The 20272-nt window shown below is 34.5% G+C and overlaps 1 long non-coding RNA gene across 1 annotated transcript; it reads right to left on the bottom strand.

Moving 5' to 3' along the window:
- Positions 1–14877: 14877 nt before the first annotated feature.
- Positions 14878–16174, bottom strand: LOC123718303. The gene is made up of 3 exons (XR_006754983.1): positions 16095–16174; positions 15012–15095; positions 14878–14934 (listed from the first exon to the last, which is right to left on the bottom strand). It is a non-coding gene; the product is annotated as an uncharacterized LOC123718303 (long non-coding RNA).
- Positions 16175–20272: the final 4098 nt, after the last annotated feature.

Consider the following 20272-nt stretch of genomic DNA (forward strand, 5'->3'; position numbering starts at 1 on the left):
TTTATGTATTACTTATTGCTTTTTGCGAAAATATTTTTCAAAAATGTGTGGGACGTGGACCACTGTTGAAAATCAAACCAACATGATAAAAAACATGAAATAAAATTTATTCCCTTAAATGAATTGAATAAAATATATTCTCTAACTATCCGTAAGCACAACCTGATTATCATCTACATTTGTATTATCTAACACTATGGTTCCGTTAACTGTCAAAACCGGTGTATCATTTTTCTGTAGAGTCTGTAACCGAGCTGTCATAATTAGATTGACAATATTCATTTGAAGTTTCGCGCTAATTTTATTCTCTGGGACCGTTTTGAGTAAGCATGTGACGTATGTTCCGAAGTTTTCGATTTCCCGATCTTCGTTCTCCGTTAGGTTGATCTTGTATTCTTCGCGGTAGCCGATTCGTCGCTTGGGTCCTTTGGGGGTGCGCGTGTCTTGATTTGTTTCGAATTCGCTGGAGGTCGTAGTGTCTAACTTGTCTCGGCTTTACTGGTTCTGAAAAAAAATTATTCATGGTCAACTATGCTTCTAATAATATAAACTAAAGTACTTGAACTATAATCTATTTAAATAATATCTTTTGTTTTGTATTATTTATTTATTAACACTTCTTTGCATATAGTAATATAACAGTTGACATAATTGAATGAAGAGGGAGGCGGCCTTATCGCTTTCGAGCGATCTCTTCCAGGCAACAACTGTGAGAAAAGAATTACTACGCTAACGGAAGAAAATTAATAAGACGTCGAAGGATACTGGAGGCATCGTATAAAATGCTTATGTTATTTGGTCATATAGAACGGATGAATGAGAAACGGTTTACAATCTGGATAAACAATGGAACTGTGGATAGTGAAGTCGGTCGGGTGAGTAGGCTTTGTCAGTAAGAGAGAAGGAAAAACATTCCCAGAAATGATGAGCCTGCATGTTAATTGTCATGAAGGTGGATGAAGTGAGAGGTATGTCAGTCTCTCTGGAAGCATTTCATTCAAATACTAAGTAATTTTTACCTCTTGTCCTATATCCGGCCGATCAATTTCCTTACTTCTTTCACCCACTTCTCTGTCTATATCTGGTGTTGTTTGTAAATTAATTTTTGTATTTATAATCAACGTCACAATTTCCATTTGTAGCTTTGAACTCGCTGCCCTTGGTACACCTTGAAATTTTGTACCCGATTAAAACAGATAAGATTTTTCTATTATTCCTACAGCTAACGAAAATTATACATAACTATATGTAATATAATTATACATACACTAAAAATAAAGCCAACAATGAAATACATAATATGTATAAAAAGGTAAATGGTAAAAAAGGTAAATATATATAGTATTATTTAATTTAATGAGTATTAATCTTGTTTACATTTATTACTGGTATCATATCTTCCTACAATTGTGAAGATTTATTTAGGAAATTAAATTTATATAAAAATATGCTTAAAACAAACATTCAAAAGATATACCTTTCAGTAATCCTGTGATTTATTTTCCAAAGTTTTCAATTTCCACATCGTCCTTACTTTGGTTTTTATTTGGTTCAATATACTTAACGTCATCTCTTGGGTTGCACTTCAAACAAAACTTTATCCTGATCCTCCTTTATCGAATCTAATGGTTCTTCTAGGTAGATTTATTACTTCTGTAAAATTTTCTTCATTGTCTTTGTAATCCAGGTTCTGGAATTTTTAAGTGATATATTACATACACATGAGCCAATAGGTACATTTTGGATGTGACCTAAGCCTGTATCTTACCTTCCAGTAAGATGCAGGCAATCCTGTCAAATAAGAAAAACACATATTTTTCAGAAATAGACAAATCGGTACTCTTCTTAAATTATAATATAGGTGACTAGCGGACCCGACAAACTTCGTTCTGTTCTAAACTTCGACAAACTGTCAAAAATATTTAAAATGTGGCAGGGTTTTGTTCCTACCAATTATATAGTCGGCGCAAAAAATTCTCTTGAACAGAACCTTCACCCTGATGATAGCGTGATGTATGAGGTTCAGCTCGGGTGACCAAAGTATCTTCGCTTTCACGAACTTTGGCCACTCTTCTGTGACCCACTAAAAAACCCCGACTGGGATATTTTCCTATTAGTAGGTATGTATTTAAATAATTTTGCACAGATAGGGGTATTAAATTAATAATTCAAAAATTAAACCCTTTTTTAACGCGATTTGTTTGACAGCTGATGTAATGACGTGAAAACGTCGCATACCGAAACTAAAATAAAATAAATAATATCGCGAAGCCAACCAAAATAAAAATCAGTACTAATGATATATAGCTATTACAATTTTTGACTATTCAATTTGGTCGGGTTCGCGATATTGTCACTTTTGTTGAGTTTCAGAACGCGACAAAATCCTCCTAGGCAAACACGCACACTGTTTTGATAGATGTGATTGAATTTGAACTTTGTGCAGCGATAATGAAGTGCAAATAGACTCTTTGACGTTAGGAACACACCTACATTGCTTAGACTACAGTGAGTGCTTGTAATTTAATATGAACTTTATTGAATAGCAAGAAAGTTCAAATTGACTCTAGAAAACGTTTGTATGGGAAATAGAAAAGGGCTGTTTTTAGGGTTTTCCCGGAAATTATTCGATTTTTTCTCGCCTTTTAAACCTTCCCTAGACCTCCACAAACATTTCAAGACTAAGATAAGATAAATCCGTTCAGCCGTTCTCGAGTTTTAGTGAGACTAACGAACAGCAATTCATGTTTATATACATAGATTAAGTGATATTATGGTATGTACAAAATCATTGTATTTTTGGAATTCTATAGCAGCAGACTATTGTCTTGATATTTTTCACAAATAAAATTTTAATTCAACTCACTGACCAAAATGAAGAAGTACAGACAAACTCTAAAAACCTTAGAGGCATCGAATATATACCAAAATAAATAATGTATTAATTTAAATAAAACAAAAAAATCTTATTGTTCCGTATCAATGATTTCACATCATAAATTAAAAAAGCACTTCACTAGCAAAAATTATATATGAATTGACTTGACTTAACTTCAACAAGGGGGTTGGGATTGGATTTGATTTCAATTTAATTAAATATAAGGAATAGAGAAACATTGTGAGTTTATCAATGAAAATGTGGAAATCACATTTCTACTTTTAACAAGTTTTAAATAGAGCAAGCATCCAGGCCATGTTTAAGTTTATATTTTGCGGGGGATGATGGTCAAGATTACATCTGAGAGTGAGTTAAGGTAACATCAATAGGAATAAATTACCTCAAAGATTTTAGAATGTTTTTCTTTCAGATGTTTGTACAGTGTGTCTGCATCCCGCCTAAGCCGTTCATCACACATGGAGCATTTGGCCTTATTATGAGCTTGCTTATCAAAGAAACCCCACCCCACAGCTCGTTATCTGGATCCAATACAATTGATTCTTCATCTTCACTCCAGAGTTGGTTTCTGAAATTACCAGATATCTTTGGTTTACTGGAGTACACAGTTAAATGTAACTTCTTTAATAGATATTAATGTTACATATTTATTTACTGCTATGCTATATATTTACTACAAAATACATTAAGATTTGTTCCCATTGACCACTTCTAAATGGTTCATAATAACATAAAATCTAAAATTCCTCTAATAAAACAATACACTACAGAGTAGTTTAATTTAAACTGTTTCAAAACAGTTGGATTAATACATTATAGCAGAATATGTATAGCTATTGACGTGATATTGATGAAGAGAATTACTGTATTCATAATCAACGTCACAATTTCCATTTGTAGCTTTGAACTCGCTGCCCATGGTAAATTAAATTGGATCACATTCCTCGTTTCAGTGGTACCTGCCACGCTTGCAGTTTGCTTTCGTTGCTTTCTCACGACTCCTGGCCGGTGCAATGCAACTGCCGTGTCGACGCGAAAAATCTGGAAAAGTCGGCAAATGCGCTTAAATTTAACTAAACTAAATTTACGAACTATTAGACGAAATACTTAGACATATATATATATATATATATATATATACGAAAATATGTAAAAAATAATAATGTATATCTCCGTGTCTTTAGTATCTAATTAAATGTGAAATAACAAAATCAAAAGTTGAAAACTACACTAAAAATAATACCATTTTTTTCCTACATGTAGGAAAATATTACGGTCCATATTGGAAAGTTTATCCTTGAAATCTTTTAAGAAAAAATTCGCTGTGCTGCTCAATGAAATAAATATGCGAAATGGCGGAGCACTATAATGTGAATGACGATCGTCGTTAGGCAAAGAACAGGAACATTTCAACATTACCTTCATTTTCACAAACGAGTGAAAATGTTAAAATATGTGTTTTATCTAGCCTCAACCACAGTGCGCAATGGCAACACGATATGTGCTACTACGTGTAATCTATGCTATATTATCTTGAGGACAAAGCTCGAGTATAATAATTATTCTATAAATTTTACAAATTTACACCGTGGGTAGGAGTCGGTGGCTTTGTTGTGGTTTCTATATTAGAGCAAAAGATTTTCATTTGTCGTGTTGTGTTGGATACGCGCCCAGGAATCACTAGTGAATAAAATATTGTCTATAGGTAATTAACAAGATACGTTATATTGACACAAACAATAACCATAACAGTCTAAATGAAGATTAGACACCGTGTAGATGGAGAATCATAATTATCATAAAATTATCATAACTATTTTTCATAAATTTTAAGCATTATAGATTTAGGGATACAGCAGCCCCAGTTAAAGGTATCCTAAACGCGATATTGTAAATATATAAACGCGTTACGCGATATCGCAAAGACATGACCGAATAAACTCCATCGTATGAAAATGGTCACATATCCCAGTGATACTTGACGTCACTTTGTATCTCTTCTCATAGTTTTTTCTTTGTGGTAGCTGTCCTGCTACATATATGTATCACCTTTGCCTAAGGTCTACATACTTAGATGTAAACGCCAGTTAAACGAATCTTTTCGGGTTTTAAATTAAACACTAACCTCAAGGTCACAATTAAGAAACACAGAGCGGACTTCGAGCTCTGAATTAATTACATTTAAGAATTAAGTGTAATAATTAAATTAAAAAAAAAACTGTTAATAATTAAAATTAACATTAATTGATAAGATCTTTGTAATTCTGTATTTTATATAATTTTATTAATGATACATATTTATTTACTGCTATGCTATATATTTACTACAAAACTACATTAAGATTTGTTCCCATTGACCACTTCTAAATGGTTCATAAAAACATGAAATCTAAAATTCCTCTAATAAAACAATACACTACAGAGTAGTTTAATTTAAACTGTTTCAAAACAGTTGGATTAATACATTATAGCAGAATATGTATAGCAATTGACGTGATATTGATGAAGAGAATTATTGTATTCATAATCAACGTCACAATTTCCATTTGTAGCTTTGAACTCGCTGCCCTTGGTAAATTAAATTGGCTCACATTCCTCGTTTCAGTGGTACCTGCCACGCTTGCAGTTTGCTTTCGTTGCTTTCTCACGACTCCCGGCCGGTGCAATGCAACTGCCGTGTCGACGCGAAAAATCTGGAAAAGTCGGCAAACGCGCTTAAATTTAACTACCTAAGTACGGAATTAGATACCTATTTAGTTCTTACGAACTATTAGACGAAATACTTAGACATATATATATATATATATATATATACGAAAATATGTAAAAAATAATAATGTATATCTCCGTGTCTTTAATTAAATGTGAAATAACAAAATCAAAAGTTGAAAACTACACTAAAAATAATAGTTGTTGTAAATTCCGATATGAAAAAAAAAATTAAAATTGCCAGTCTTTACCTGGAGTTTTAGACTTTGATGGATCTTCTCCCAATACCTGCAGCAGTTCATCGTCTCATCCAGCGACAAGTGGTTGTTAGGGCGCCGATACCGGCGGCGGCGGGGGGACGGTCGTGCGTTACCTGTTACGCTACGCTTTTGGATATCTACGCCATCGTTCGAGGGTATTCGTTCTGGAATAATAAGGTAAATGCTACATTACAACTGGATTTACACACGTGTACAGGTCTGCATTGGTAGGTAACTACCGATGGTAGATATAATATACTTAATATTTAGTAAAGAGATAAACCCAGAGGCGACTCGCATTAATAATTTATTGTGAGTGGCAATCCCAAAGACGACCCGCAGCACTAAATATTTACGTGAAAAGTACCTACAAATGTAGGTAAATAACATATTCTTCAATTATTTATTTATTTATTTATTCATTTAGGAAACAAATTAGATACACCTCTAAAAGTATAAAACAAAAAAAAACATAAAATTAACACATTGGATATATCCACAAAAAGCTTCACTGATAAAATTAAGTGGTAACCCCAGAAGGTACCCACAAAATTGAATTACAAATAACACGTAGAATCGTCGATGCAGAACCAAACCAACCTTCGTATCTTGAAGGCTACTGCGACGGTGTATGGGGCAGCGACCAAGCTGCGAGCGGCTCGAGCGGAAGCACGATGCCTGATGATTAATTTTTAAACTCTTGAGTTTTTTCCAAAAATACTCGAAATCGTTACACTAGAGTTTACGCTTACTAATCTTGAAATCCTTTAAGAAAAAAATGCGCTGTGCTGCACAACGAAATAAATGTGCGAAGTGGCGGAGCACTAAAATGTGAATGACGATCGTCGTTAGGTAAAGAACAGGAACATTTCAACATTACCTTCATTTTCACAAACGAGTGAAAATGTTAAAATATGTGTTTTATCTAGCCTCAACCACAGTGCGCAATGGCAACACGATATGTGCTACTACGTGTAATCTATGCTATATTATCTTGAGGACAAAGCTCGAGTATAATAATTATTCTATAAATTTTACAAATTTACACCGTGGGTAGGAGTCGGTGGCTTTGTTGTGGTTTCTATATTAGAGCAAAAGATTTTCATTTGTCGTGTTGTGTTGGATACGCGCCCAGGAATCACTAGTGAATAAAATATTGTCTATAGGTAATTAACAAGATACGTTATATTGACACAAACAATAACCATAACAGTCTAAATGAAGATTAGACACCGTGTAGATGGAGAATCATAATTATCATAAAATTATCATAACTATTTTTCATAAATTTTAAGCATTATAGATTTAGGGATACAGCAGCCCCAGTTAAAGGTATCCTAAACGCGATATTGTAAATATATAAACGCGTTACGCGATATCGCAAAGACATGACCGAATAAACTCCATCGTATGAAAATGGTCACATATCCCAGTGATATTTGACGTCACTTTGTATCTCTTCTCATAGTTTTTTCTTTGTGGTAGCTGTCCTGCTACATATATGTATCACCTTTGCCTAAGGTCTACATACTTAGATGTAAACGCCAGTTAAACGAATCTTTTCGGGCTTTAAATTAAACACTAACCTCAAGGTCACAATTAAGAAACACAGAGCGGACTTCGAGCTCTGAATTAATTACATTTAAGAATTAAGTGTAATAATTAAATTAAAAAAAAAACTGTTAATAATTAAAATTAACATTAATTGATAAGATCTTTGTAATTCTGTATTTTATATAATTTTATTAATGATACATATTTATTTACTGCTATGCTATATATTTACTACAAAACTACATTAAGATTTGTTCCCATTGACCACTTCTAAATGGTTCATAAAAACATGAAATCTAAAATTCCTCTAATAAAACAATACACTACAGAGTAGTTTAATTTAAACTGTTTCAAAACAGTTGGATTAATACATTATAGCAGAATATGTATAGCAATTGACGTGATATTGATGAAGAGAATTATTGTATTCATAATCAACGTCACAATTTCCATTTGTAGCTTTGAACTCGCTGCCCTTGGTAAATTAAATTGGCTCACATTCCTCGTTTCAGTGGTACCTGCCACGCTTGCAGTTTGCTTTCGTTGCTTTCTCACGACTCCCGGCCGGTGCAATGCAACTGCCGTGTCGACGCGAAAAATCTGGAAAAGTCGGCAAACGCGCTTAAATTTAACTACCTAAGTACGGAATTAGATACCTATTTAGTTCTTACGAACTATTAGACGAAATACTTAGACATATATATATATATATATATACGAAAATATGTAAAAAATAATAATGTATATCTCCGTGTCTTTAATTAAATGTGAAATAACAAAATCAAAAGTTGAAAACTACACTAAAAATAATACCATTTTTTTCCTACATGTAGGAATTTGTAAATTCCGATATGAAAAAAAAAATTAAAATTGCCAGTCTTTACCTGGAGTTTTAGACTTTGATGGATCTTCTCCCAATACCTGCAGCAGTTCATCGTCTCATCCAGCGACAAGTGGTTGTTAGGGCGCCGATACCGGCGGCGGCGGGGGTACGGTCGTGCGTTACCTGTTACGCTACGCTTTTGGATATCTACGCCATCGTTCGAGGGTATTCGTTCTGGAATAATAAGGTAAATGCTACATTACAACTGGATTTACACACGTGTACAGGTCTGCATTGGTAGGTAACTACCGATGGTAGATATAATATACTTAATATTTAGTAAAGAGATAAACCCAGAGGCGACTCGCATTAATAATTTATTGTGAGTGGCAATCCCAAAGACGACCCGCAGCACTAAATATTTACGTGAAAAGTACCTACAAATGTAGGTAAATAACATGTTCTTCAATCATTTATTTATTTATTTATTCATTTAGGAAACAAATTAGATACACCTCTAAAAGTATAAAACAAAAAAAAACATAAAATTAACACATTGGATATATCCACAAAAAGCTTCACTGATAAAATTAAGTGGTAACCCCAGAAGGTACCCACAAAATTGAATTACAAATAACACGTAGAATCGTCGATGCAGAACCAAACCAACCTTCGTATCTTGACGGCTACTGCGACGGTGTATGGGGCAGCGACCAAGCTGCGAGCGGCTCGAGCGGAAGCACGATGCCTGATGATTAATTTTTAAACTCTTGAGTTTTTTCCAAAAATACTCGAAATCGTTACACTAGAGTTTACGCTTACTAATCTTGAAATCCTTTAAGAAAAAAATGCGCTGTGCTGCACAACGAAATAAATGTGCGAAGTGGCGGAGCACTAAAATGTGAATGACGATCGTCGTTAGGTAAAGAACAGGAACATTTCAACATTACCTTCATTTTCACAAACGAGTGAAAATGTTAAAATATGTGTTTTATCTAGCCTCAACCACAGTGCGCAATGGCAACACGATATGTGCTACTACGTGTAATCTATGCTATATTATCTTGAGGACAAAGCTCGAGTATAATAATTATTCTATAAATTTTACAAATTTACACCGTGGGTAGGAGTCGGTGGCTTTGTTGTGGTTTCTATATTAGCGCAAAAGATTTTTATTTGTCGTGTTGTGTTGGATACGCGCCCAGGAATCACTAGTGAATAAAATATTGTCTATAGGTAATTAACAAGATACGTTATATTGACACAAACAATAACCATAACAGTCTAAATGAAGATTAGACACCGTGTAGATTCAGAGCTCGAAGTCCGCTCTGTTTCTTAATTGTGAACTTGAGGTGAGTGTTTAATTTAAATCCCGATAAGATTCGTTTAACTGGCGTTTACATCTAAGTATGTAGAATTTAGGCAAAGGTGATACATATATGTAGCAGGACAGCTACCACATAGAAAAAACTATGAGAAGAGATACAAAGTGTCGTCAAATATCACTGGGATATGTGACCATTTTCATACGATGGAGTTTATCCGGTCATGTCATTGCGATATCGCGTACCGCGTTTATATATTTATAGTATCGAGTTTAGGATACCTTTAACTGGGGCTGCAGTATCTCTAAATCTATAATGCTTAAAATTTATGAAAAATAGTCATAATAATTTTATGTTAATTATGATTCTCCATCTACACGGTGTCTAATCTTCATTTAGACTGTTATTATAATTGAACACAAAGGTTAGGAAACTGGTTTGAGTCAATATAACGTATCTTGTTCTTATGTATCTTGTTTGTTGTCAATTACCTATAGACATTATTCAGTAGTGATTCCTGGGCCCGTATCCAACACAACACGACAAGTAAAAATCTTTTGCTCTAATATAGAAACTACAACAAAGCCACCGACTTCTACCCACGGTATAAATTTGTAAATTTTATAAATATAGAATAATTATTACAGTCGAGCTTTGTCCTCAAGATTAGCATAGATTACATGTATATATGCACATTTCGTGCTGCCATTCTGCACTGTGTTTGAGGGTAGATAAAACACATATTTTAACATTTTCACACATTTTTGGAAATGAAGGTAATGTTGAAATGTTCCTGTTCTTTGCCTGCCCTACCGACGATCACGATCATCATCATTCACATTATAGTGCTCCGCCATTTTGCATATTTATTTCATTGAGCAGCACAGCGATTTTTTTCTTAAAAGATTTCAAGGATAAACTTTCCAATATGGACCGTAATATTTTTTTGTAGATAGTACTCACTAAAAGAAGGAGTTTTGCGAAGTTTTAGGCTGATACATTTTTTAAAACTTTTCATATAAATTGGTAAATAACACGCAATTACAAAATATATTGTGTAGGGAGTTACCAAGGCATAACCCTTGGTAATCGCTGACGTTGCACTCAGTGATTTCGCCGACTATAGTTTATTTGAAAGTTGATTATTGTATTCGTATTATTTAGATTTAGATCAGTTTTGTAGTAGATTTCAAATTGTAAAGACATTTAAATAAATAAATTCTTTTTTTAATGTCTTTTCGGTCTGCCTGAACATAACTAGGGTTCGGCTAAAATTTTGAAAGTATTGATACTACTCAGATATCGACGATAAACTTTCTAATATCGTTTTAAATGCCCATATTCTTTTTGAAGAAAAATCATTTGGATGCATAGGGAGAACTACTAACTGCGATTAAATATGTATATAAAATATAATAAATTTATTTCATTGTTTGTAACTTTCTGTATTATTTTATTCTGTTTTATCAATCAATTAAGTGTTTACTTACTTATTTAATATCCAAAAAGTACCCAAAACCGAATCAGAGCACCCCACTATCCACGTGGTCTGCCCTACCCCTAGAGTGTATATAAAAGTTTGGAGGCGCGCAGGAAGAGCATCGACCAAAAAGCTGAAGCTGCGGAGGCTTGAATAAAATGCCTGTGCTTTGGTACGCAAGGGTGGAGGGGCTGCATTTCCCGTAGCGCCGGAGCAGTCCAAAAACCAATAATTATCTATTGTTCGGTTAGGTTAGGTTAGTATATTAATATTTTTTTTAATAACTGTTTCTGGCGTGTGAAAGTGGTTGGGGGTTATTATTCTCAACCTTTAAAGTTCAAAAATTAGGAAATAATCGGTAAGTGTAAAAAAATCGATTTTACATGCTAAAAATAATCGATTTATTAAAAAAAATATTTTTTATGCAGAATGTCACATCTCTAATAACCAATCAAACCAAGAAGTAGAAGATGTACGGTTTGTTTACGAATTTGAATACATTCCACAAAATTTTAAATATTTTTTTTTAATACTTAGACGCAACTCTGGCAGCAAAAATCACTTGGAGGTGTTTGGAACACAAGGTACGGAGTCCCTACATAATCAGTATCATAGAATTTGGGCCACAGTTTCTAAATCGTTACCATTCTTACCTCAAAACTTTAACCATGAATATCTCCATAACCATGGGGCTCCGCAGGTTGGGGATGGCATAGGAGGGTAGCCCTCAACCCCTTCCCCTCCTCTCCGCCCCTAAAACATCTAATATCGACGGTCCATATTGGAAAGTTTAACCGTTGCTTTTGTTGAATTTTAATTTGTTTCTTGTGTTCGATGACAGCAGCTTATTTAGATACCCTATCTGTTCATAATAGAAAACAAAGATTTGAGTACGAACACAAAAACGGAGAAAATGAACGCTTGGAGCCAAATAACAGAGAAGTAAACCACATTTTAACAAGAACCCGTATCTCAGAAAACTACATTATTTAATCAAAACATATAATTGTGTTTTAGTTGTGGTGGACATGGCCTAATTTAATATTCTCTTATTAGTTACAAAAAGCAAGTAAGGATAGTTTTAGTTTCGGGAAAGCCTTATATGCAGATATGCATAGATTTCATGCTCTGGAAAATCTGGCTCTGGAACACCTTCAAAAAGAACACTTATATAATGTAAATTATAAATTACAGACAGACATTCTAGTGAAGACTTTAGTAGTCACTTAAAAATAAATAGAATAATTGTAATAAAAATGTTTCAAAAATAAATAAAATAAACAAATAAAAAAAATAAACAATGTAATAAAAAGGTTTTATTTCTTAAAATAACTCAATTGTTAAAAACCTATCAAACTTAAAAGTTTTCTTTAATAAATATGGCCCTCACTGCTGCTTCACGCAGCAAGAAAACGCGCTGTATTTGAGATGAGGGTACTGTTGGTGGTGCAGGGAGGGTCTTATCATCATCAGAGATAGGTTCCTCTTTCAATTCAATGGCTATATTGTGCAAGACTGCCTATGATACTATGTATATCTTGGTTCTGTTGATGTTCTGAATCCCCTGATCGGTTGTTCCATACGCCAAAATATCTCTCTACACTATTGCGAGTTAATAAAAAAATGGGGCCCCACTGCTATACTAAACTGTATTATAAACCGCTATGTAAACTGATTAAGTTTTATCAAATAAAATTATGAAATATAGAAATACTTTAAAAATGCTACGCCACTTTAGCTCTTTTTGTGCACTGGAGGATATTTGATTTACTCTTTATTAACCACTCGCGTATAACAATAGAATATGAGCGAAATAATGAAGTGCTAATTGCTATGTACTGAATGAATGCAATTTAACAGTCAAAGAGAGTGCCTACGTCTGCTATGCTCTCGTGGTGTAATTTCGACGATTTAGGAAATCGTCACGCTTATAAGTGATCGAAATGTACATCCATGGAACGTACATGTACTGCAGGGCAAGTAATAAAAATATTAGACTGTGCTCGATTAGGTAGGTACTCACTGTTCACTGAAGACGTTAAAAGTGTCGTTAGGGAATCCCGGAAAAAAATTATCACCGCTAGTGTTACCATATTTACCGGTGGAGACCATGAACGATCTCCTGCCCGCGGACCTGAATCAATGTACCTACTGCAGGTGACTTTTCGCATGTTTGCGTTGTACAATAAGCTGTAGCCGAAATCTATAGATTTCATTTATTGACTTAACGGACGTCAAGTCAAGTCAAGTAAAATACGATAAAATGAACCAGTTCCACAAAGTTTATTGACATTAGCTTACTTACTCTTGATACAGCATTAACTTTTTAACCATTCTCGAAAAAATCTTAACTCAAATTCACAATAAAATGCTACTGCCAACCTACAGAAAGAATTAAGGGACATAACTTTTGAATTTCTCTTAATAGAGTTGTCATGAATAAAGTGAGGTTGCAACATGTCATATTTATTTATTTACATCTAGATCTAGATTTCTGTTATGGATTCGGGGGGCCCGGGGCACTGCCCCGCCTAGCTCCTAGGTAGCTACGCCATTTTCTCCATGTAATCTACCATGAACTTGTTCCATCTCAAAATTTTTCGAATTTCATTCAAAATCCGTCAAAACTAGGATGGCGGCTGGAATAACGCTAGTATGAACAGTTACACCGACGTTATACTAGGTTTAAGTTATTCCGGGTTTATTAGTAGACATTTAGCTTATTCTTGGGTTATTCTTGGTATAACATTTTATACCATGTTTATTTGTTTCACTGCAAAACTCAAACAAGGCTCGACCGGCGCTGGCCGTACATATGGGAGTGCTTTTCCCGACGTTAACCAACGGCAGTGAATGTTGGGCGTGGCAGAGAAAGAATGAGAGTAGAAATTAAAATAAATGCCGTGGAAATGGGAGCGTTAAGAAGAATGTGCGAATATTGCGTGATAGAAAAAGTAATAGTGAGATACGTGAACGGTGTGGCTTTAAAGAGGACTTAATGATGAGGATACGAAGGGAATGCTTAGGTGGTTTGGTCATGGAGACGGATGAATGAGAGCACTTAAGTAGGATATACAACGAAACAATAGAAGAGAAGGTACAAATTAAAAGTAGCCATATTCGAGCATGCATGATGGATGTCATGAAAGTGGATGAAGCAAGAGAGTTGTCAGGGCTTTTGCAAGATCGGCGGCCTACCGGGAAAATGACGTGAAGATATAAGGTATAAAATTGTTGTTTGTCCACGTCAATTGTGTGTAATTAATAAAAACAATCTATATTAGGTAAAAGGATTCTACTGATAATATTTATTTTAAGCTCCAACGGCAGTATAGCTTCCAAGTGTTGATTTCTTTATAGGTAATGACATTTCAATAACATTCATTGAAATATATTGTAATTCGCATAGATACCTGGTGCTGAAAACCACGACAACGTCTTATATGAATATTGTAATTAATTCCCGTTTAAGACGGTAATTCCTGTCAGAGTTAAAGTTTCTTTTGATGTTTAGTTCGTCTTCTGCAGTTTTTGTCAATTTTGTACATATTAGAACATAAACAAGATGTTTCATAACACAGAATAAAGACACCATTTTGTATCGCGTTCACTTTAATACACTTCACTATATTTCGCTGTCTCATGAGAATTATTATAGATTAACGCGTCTCTTGTAAACTTAAATGGCGATTTAAAGAGGGAGAGTTTATCGCCCTTTAGAACTGGCTGTAAATGTAATTATAGATTAAATGAACTATTGTTTAGTGAGCATTATGCTACCTAAAACATTTCATTAAATTAAGTTTTAAATTTCTAAATCCTTATCACCGGTTGGCACATTTATACAGCAAACATGAAGGTAGTGTAAACATCCGGATGTGCTTCTGGAAATAACAATAACTTATGTAAGCCATATACACTAATATAATATTAAAAATTAACTTAGAAACTATATAAGTACCCTATATCATCCTGGGGCGCATCATAACAGTTGTAATATGATACGCATTCACCAACTTCGCCCGTGGCCGTGAAACATGAACGGCTGCGAATTGAAAAGGTAACCGTAAATAAAAATCTATAAAAAAGTCCTGATGCATCTATGGTTGCCAACTGAGTGCACCAGAAGCAGTCGCGAATAATCCAATGATTTCAGAACAAACTACTCAAGGGAATTGTCAATGCCCCCTGGTACATTCGCAATAACGAGCTCCATTGGGACATGTAGTGGACGTTCGTTCTCATGTTTTTTTTTTAATGTAATAGGAGGCAAACGGCCAAGAGGCGCACCTGATGTTAAGCGATACCGCCGCCCATGGACACTCACATTGCCAGAAGGCTCGCAAGTGGGCAAAAACTGCCTTAGAAAACGCTCAATTGTCGAGGTGATACGGATGGTACTTTGTATTTTGCCTTGACGTCCGATAATGAAACTCAGCTGCGGGTATTAGACCGAATAGCTCTTCTGAATGGTAAATGCGGTAGAAGATGCAGAGAGACCCAACATCTCTACGCGTTAAATATCCTTCATTAGGTTCGGTTTGAATTATTTATTGGTCTCGTTAAGATTTAATGGAAACAAGTTGTTTTATATGTGGAAAATATCTTGAACTTTATTTGGCTTAAAAAGAACAACACATTGGCTAGTAATGTTCACAGAGTAAAGAGAAGGGCAAAGACAAACGAGTAACAGGCTTGAAATAAAAGACAAATCAAGTCAATGAAGCAAAAGGCGCGAAATTTAAATATTACAACAAGTTTTAAGTTGGGGTATCGTAATCGTACATGATGTCTCAGTGAATAGACAATGTATTTAAAAGATGTTCATGTTCGCTGACTGACATATGTTTTCTAGGCGTAAAGGCTATTACAATTTGTAATAAATGAAAATAATAACGTTTTTTTCTTATATTAAGGTATGGGTCAGACTTTCGGTTCAGTGAACATTGATAATTTTATACCAACCAATCTGGAAGATATCATCAGAATCAAACCCAATTAAATGCACTGTAACTAGTAGTTAAAGTTATTAGATGAAAATTACCTATATTAGGTCTCAAATCAAGATTTTTCACCCAGGACCCATGTTTGAAAAACTATTCAGCCAACTACCAGAGCCGTCCAGACCATAGACAGATGTAAAAAGGAATATGCTGAGAAATAACCTAAAAATAATATATTTTAGAACTCGAAAAGCAGCTCCATAGAGACGCCAAGACGTGTTAATCATTCGCTATTATTCTTTACTTTTGCTTTTACCAATCCTACCTTGTTGCTAATATTAAGATTTAGTAGAAACAAGTGTGTTGTTTATAGCATAAGTAAAATAAATTGAATTAATCAACATTTGGCAGACGATATGACGCAATTTACATAAAGTTAACTTTTTGGAACCCAAATTCTTCTTCTTCTAGAATTTATTTTTTATGAAATTAAGTTAAAAATAAAAAGGAAAACTCACGTGATGGCGTTCATCATTATTATTATCGACATGGATACCTGGAAAAAGCAATTTCAAATAATATTTTAATTGTTAGAGTAACTGTGCAAAAACAAAAATCATCATTAGACAGTCACTGTCACATCTTGCTCTACTCTGTGAATACAAATGACCTTTATTTTAATATTATAATTTGAATGACATTATGTCGTTATTATATTTGATGTACTAGACACGACCTTCAAGGAGTGAAAGAAGTTTCATAATATCAGTCAATTTGGTGGCAAGGCGATGCGCTCGCCATGTCGAGCAAAAAAGGGGCTGGGCCGTACTATATTTTTCTTGAGTTCAGGCCATTTTCGACCCCTTTAACTTCGTTGTGGATAAAGTTAGAATCCTGAATCGCACAAAACAATGTAATTGAATATTGTGTTTGCTACGATGGCCAAGTCAATGTATTTATTTAAAACACAAAAGATTTCTAATACTGATATGGTCACTATCTACCAATCGTATCTTATTTCGGTCATACAATGCGCAGAGGCGATGAGAACTTGGGGAATCAGATCGTGGTAGGTAACACAGAAGGCAAAACATCACGTGGCCGTTCACCAACTAGGTGTACCGTCAAGTGAAAGTCTCATCAACTCATCGTCCTGAAAACTGTACACTGTCATAATAGAGGCGCTGGACAGAAACCGGTAGAAACAGATAGTCTGCTCTAGATGCTTCGTTGCTGACCACGACGCTCGGACATGAGCTGCCGATTAAAGAGAGCGTAAGTGTGGATTACAGGTATCTCACAACTTTTTACGGTAGAGGAACAACGTTGCAATCTTGTTTTTTTACAAGTAATATTTTTGATGGCATCACACAGGAATTCAATTCGCAAGAAAAGTCGAATAGAGAGATGAGTTTAGGTACCTAAAGTCAATAGCATTTTTGCGGACGTGACCTCCTATAAGTTGAAACGTTTCAGCATCGCAAGACCGAATGAAAGAACGATAATTTTATTTATTAAAAAAACATTATTTTGATATATTTTAAACATAAAGTTTTCTGGCGCTATGATAGTTGACAATTATTATTTTTAAACTTTTCCGGCAAATTTTGATAAAAGCTTTCAATACTGCGATGTTTCCAAAATTTCAGTTTTATAGTTATAGTTTTACAAATTTTTTAACTTATAAATATGATAGGGTTAGTGTTGTTCAAACCCTTTGCAAAAGATACTACATATCAATTTATACTCGAAATTATTATTATATTTAATAATAAAAATGAATTCCTTCAAATTGTACAAATTTAGTTTATACGTTAACTATTTCATATAATATAAATAATTATATTTTCTTAACAGCTTAAGCCTGACAAGTTCGCTGAATTGATAGACAATGACATATAGGAATATACATATGTTTATATCTTTATGGCGATATCCTAACTAAACAAATACTGTTATTATAATTGTTTCCAATGGCTTATTCGTGACATATTATCAATTTGATAAATACCTATGTTTATTTAAACAACGAGAAGTGGAGAATAATAATACAATTGAAAAACATAATGAGGAAAAGTTATATTATAATAAATATCTACTAGTGATAAAGCATTCTTATTTATTGTAAACTGAAGAACCAGGCCGCGAGTATTTTTGCACTTTTTACCTAAAATACAGATTACAATATCCCAAGAGACTGTTAAAATACACAAAATCAACGCGGGCGTGAGCTGGTTTATATTAAAGTATGATATAATGGGGAATTACGTATTTATTATATATCCGTAATTAATTAATTAATTGAATGTTATTGAACGTAGTTTTCAGTGTGAAATCTGAAATCGTCAACGAATCAAAGTCGTTGATCTATAGCAAATTATAAACTCGTCATCTACGAAGTCGGTAGAAGGGCAATGCCGTCTTGTTTCTCATCTCCGTTGATATTTTAATAATTTATTTATAATCACACTTTCTAAACTCAAAATATCCGAAATATAAAAAATAAATTTTATTTCCCTATATTAGATAAGTTTTATTTTAAATTTTGAATTTTATATATTCTAAACTATTATCTGGACACGTTCGTTATAAAGAAGTTGGACAAAACCCTGCCCCTATGAACCCAACAATAACAAAATAGTATTCATCAGGGAAGCAATGACTAAATACAACAAAAGCATTTTATGGGAAGCCAAACAGGAATTAAAGAATAAACAAGGATATAAATACGTATGGTTTAAAAACGGTATGGTGCGTGCAAGAAAGGATGAAAACACTAAAATACAAAACCTAAGATCAGTGTTGGATATACAAGTGCAAAAAAAAAAGACAGAATGCCAATTAACTGACCAAATTAAATGCATATAAATTATTATTATTAAGATGGATAGTTTAACTAGTGATATTTGTGAATTAGAAGACTGTATAAACATAAGTGATTTTGTGAGTAAAATTCCCAGTAGACATTTAAATCTATTGTGTGTACACATAAACATAAGGTCAATCATAAAATACTTTGATAGTCTCGAGCAATGTATTTACTCGGCTGGCGCTGTTGACGTTATTGTGCTTACAGAAGCAAACATTTCTGATAGAATCAGTTGTCTGTATAATTTAGATGGATACCATATGTTTTCGGCTCTCAGAAATGGTAGGAAAGGTGGAGGTATCTTAGTATATGTAAAAAATAAACATAAAAACAGAAACACAAAATACACTGCACAAATTTGTGCTATTTACCGCCCACCTAGCCTAAGCAAGAACCTGTTTATTGATGAACTTCATAATATTATTAAGAACAATTGTCAGAAAAATATTGACTTGTATCTATTGGGAGACGTTAATATAAATCTAAAGCTAGACATTCCTATAAAACATAAATATTGCAACACATTACACAGTTTAGGCCTTATGTGTGGGATCACAACTTACACTAGGGCGGAACTATACAAAGGAACCATTACAAAATCATGCATAGACCACATATACGCTCGATCCCAAACACACGACCTATACACGGCAACGGTTGGCACAAAACTAGCGGACCATCGAGCGATCGTGCTTGCTTGCACTAAAACACAGCCACAGGATGTTCCAACATATAAAACATTAATTGACAATAATAAATTAACGATCCTTCTAGAGCAAATTGATTGGAAGCCAACAATAGAAATGAAGTGTCCTATTGGTATATATAACTTCATACAAAATAACTTAACACAAGCAAGGAAGGCGTCGGGACGTGACGACCCCATCGCCCACTGATGAAATAACCTGTGACAGAGGTTATTTCACCAGTGCAGTCAGTCAACCCCCTTCCTAGTGGGAGTGCCATGCTGTTGCTTTCGGGCTTCAGCCAATCGGGCAGGCACGACCGGGGCAGTACCACTGTCTCACAGAAAACCGGCGTGAAGTGATGCAATAGGTTCATCTTATTGTACTCGCGTTTCGTGCGGTGAGTGAGACTCCCAGAGCCCATCAATTCCCCCCCACCCCTCCCGAGAATATGAAGATTCAGTTTAAACAGAGATTACCCCAGGGGGGTACCACACGTTTCCGCTGTGGAGAATCCCCCTCTGAGCGTCCATCATCGGAACAATCAGTATTCGGTGGTGGATGCACAGGCTGCCCTTCGTATTCTGGGGTGGGCAAAAACTGCGCAAAAAACTATAGGTTTCGATCTCGGGGCAAACGGAAGAATTTACCGAAGGCATACCCCTTCCACGCTCTCAGTGGACTTTACCAATGTTAGGGGGCTCAATTCTAATCTTAACGCGGT

Source organism: Pieris brassicae, chromosome W (assembly GCF_905147105.1).
Source record: "Pieris brassicae chromosome W, ilPieBrab1.1, whole genome shotgun sequence".
NCBI lineage: Eukaryota > Metazoa > Arthropoda > Insecta > Lepidoptera > Pieridae > Pieris > Pieris brassicae.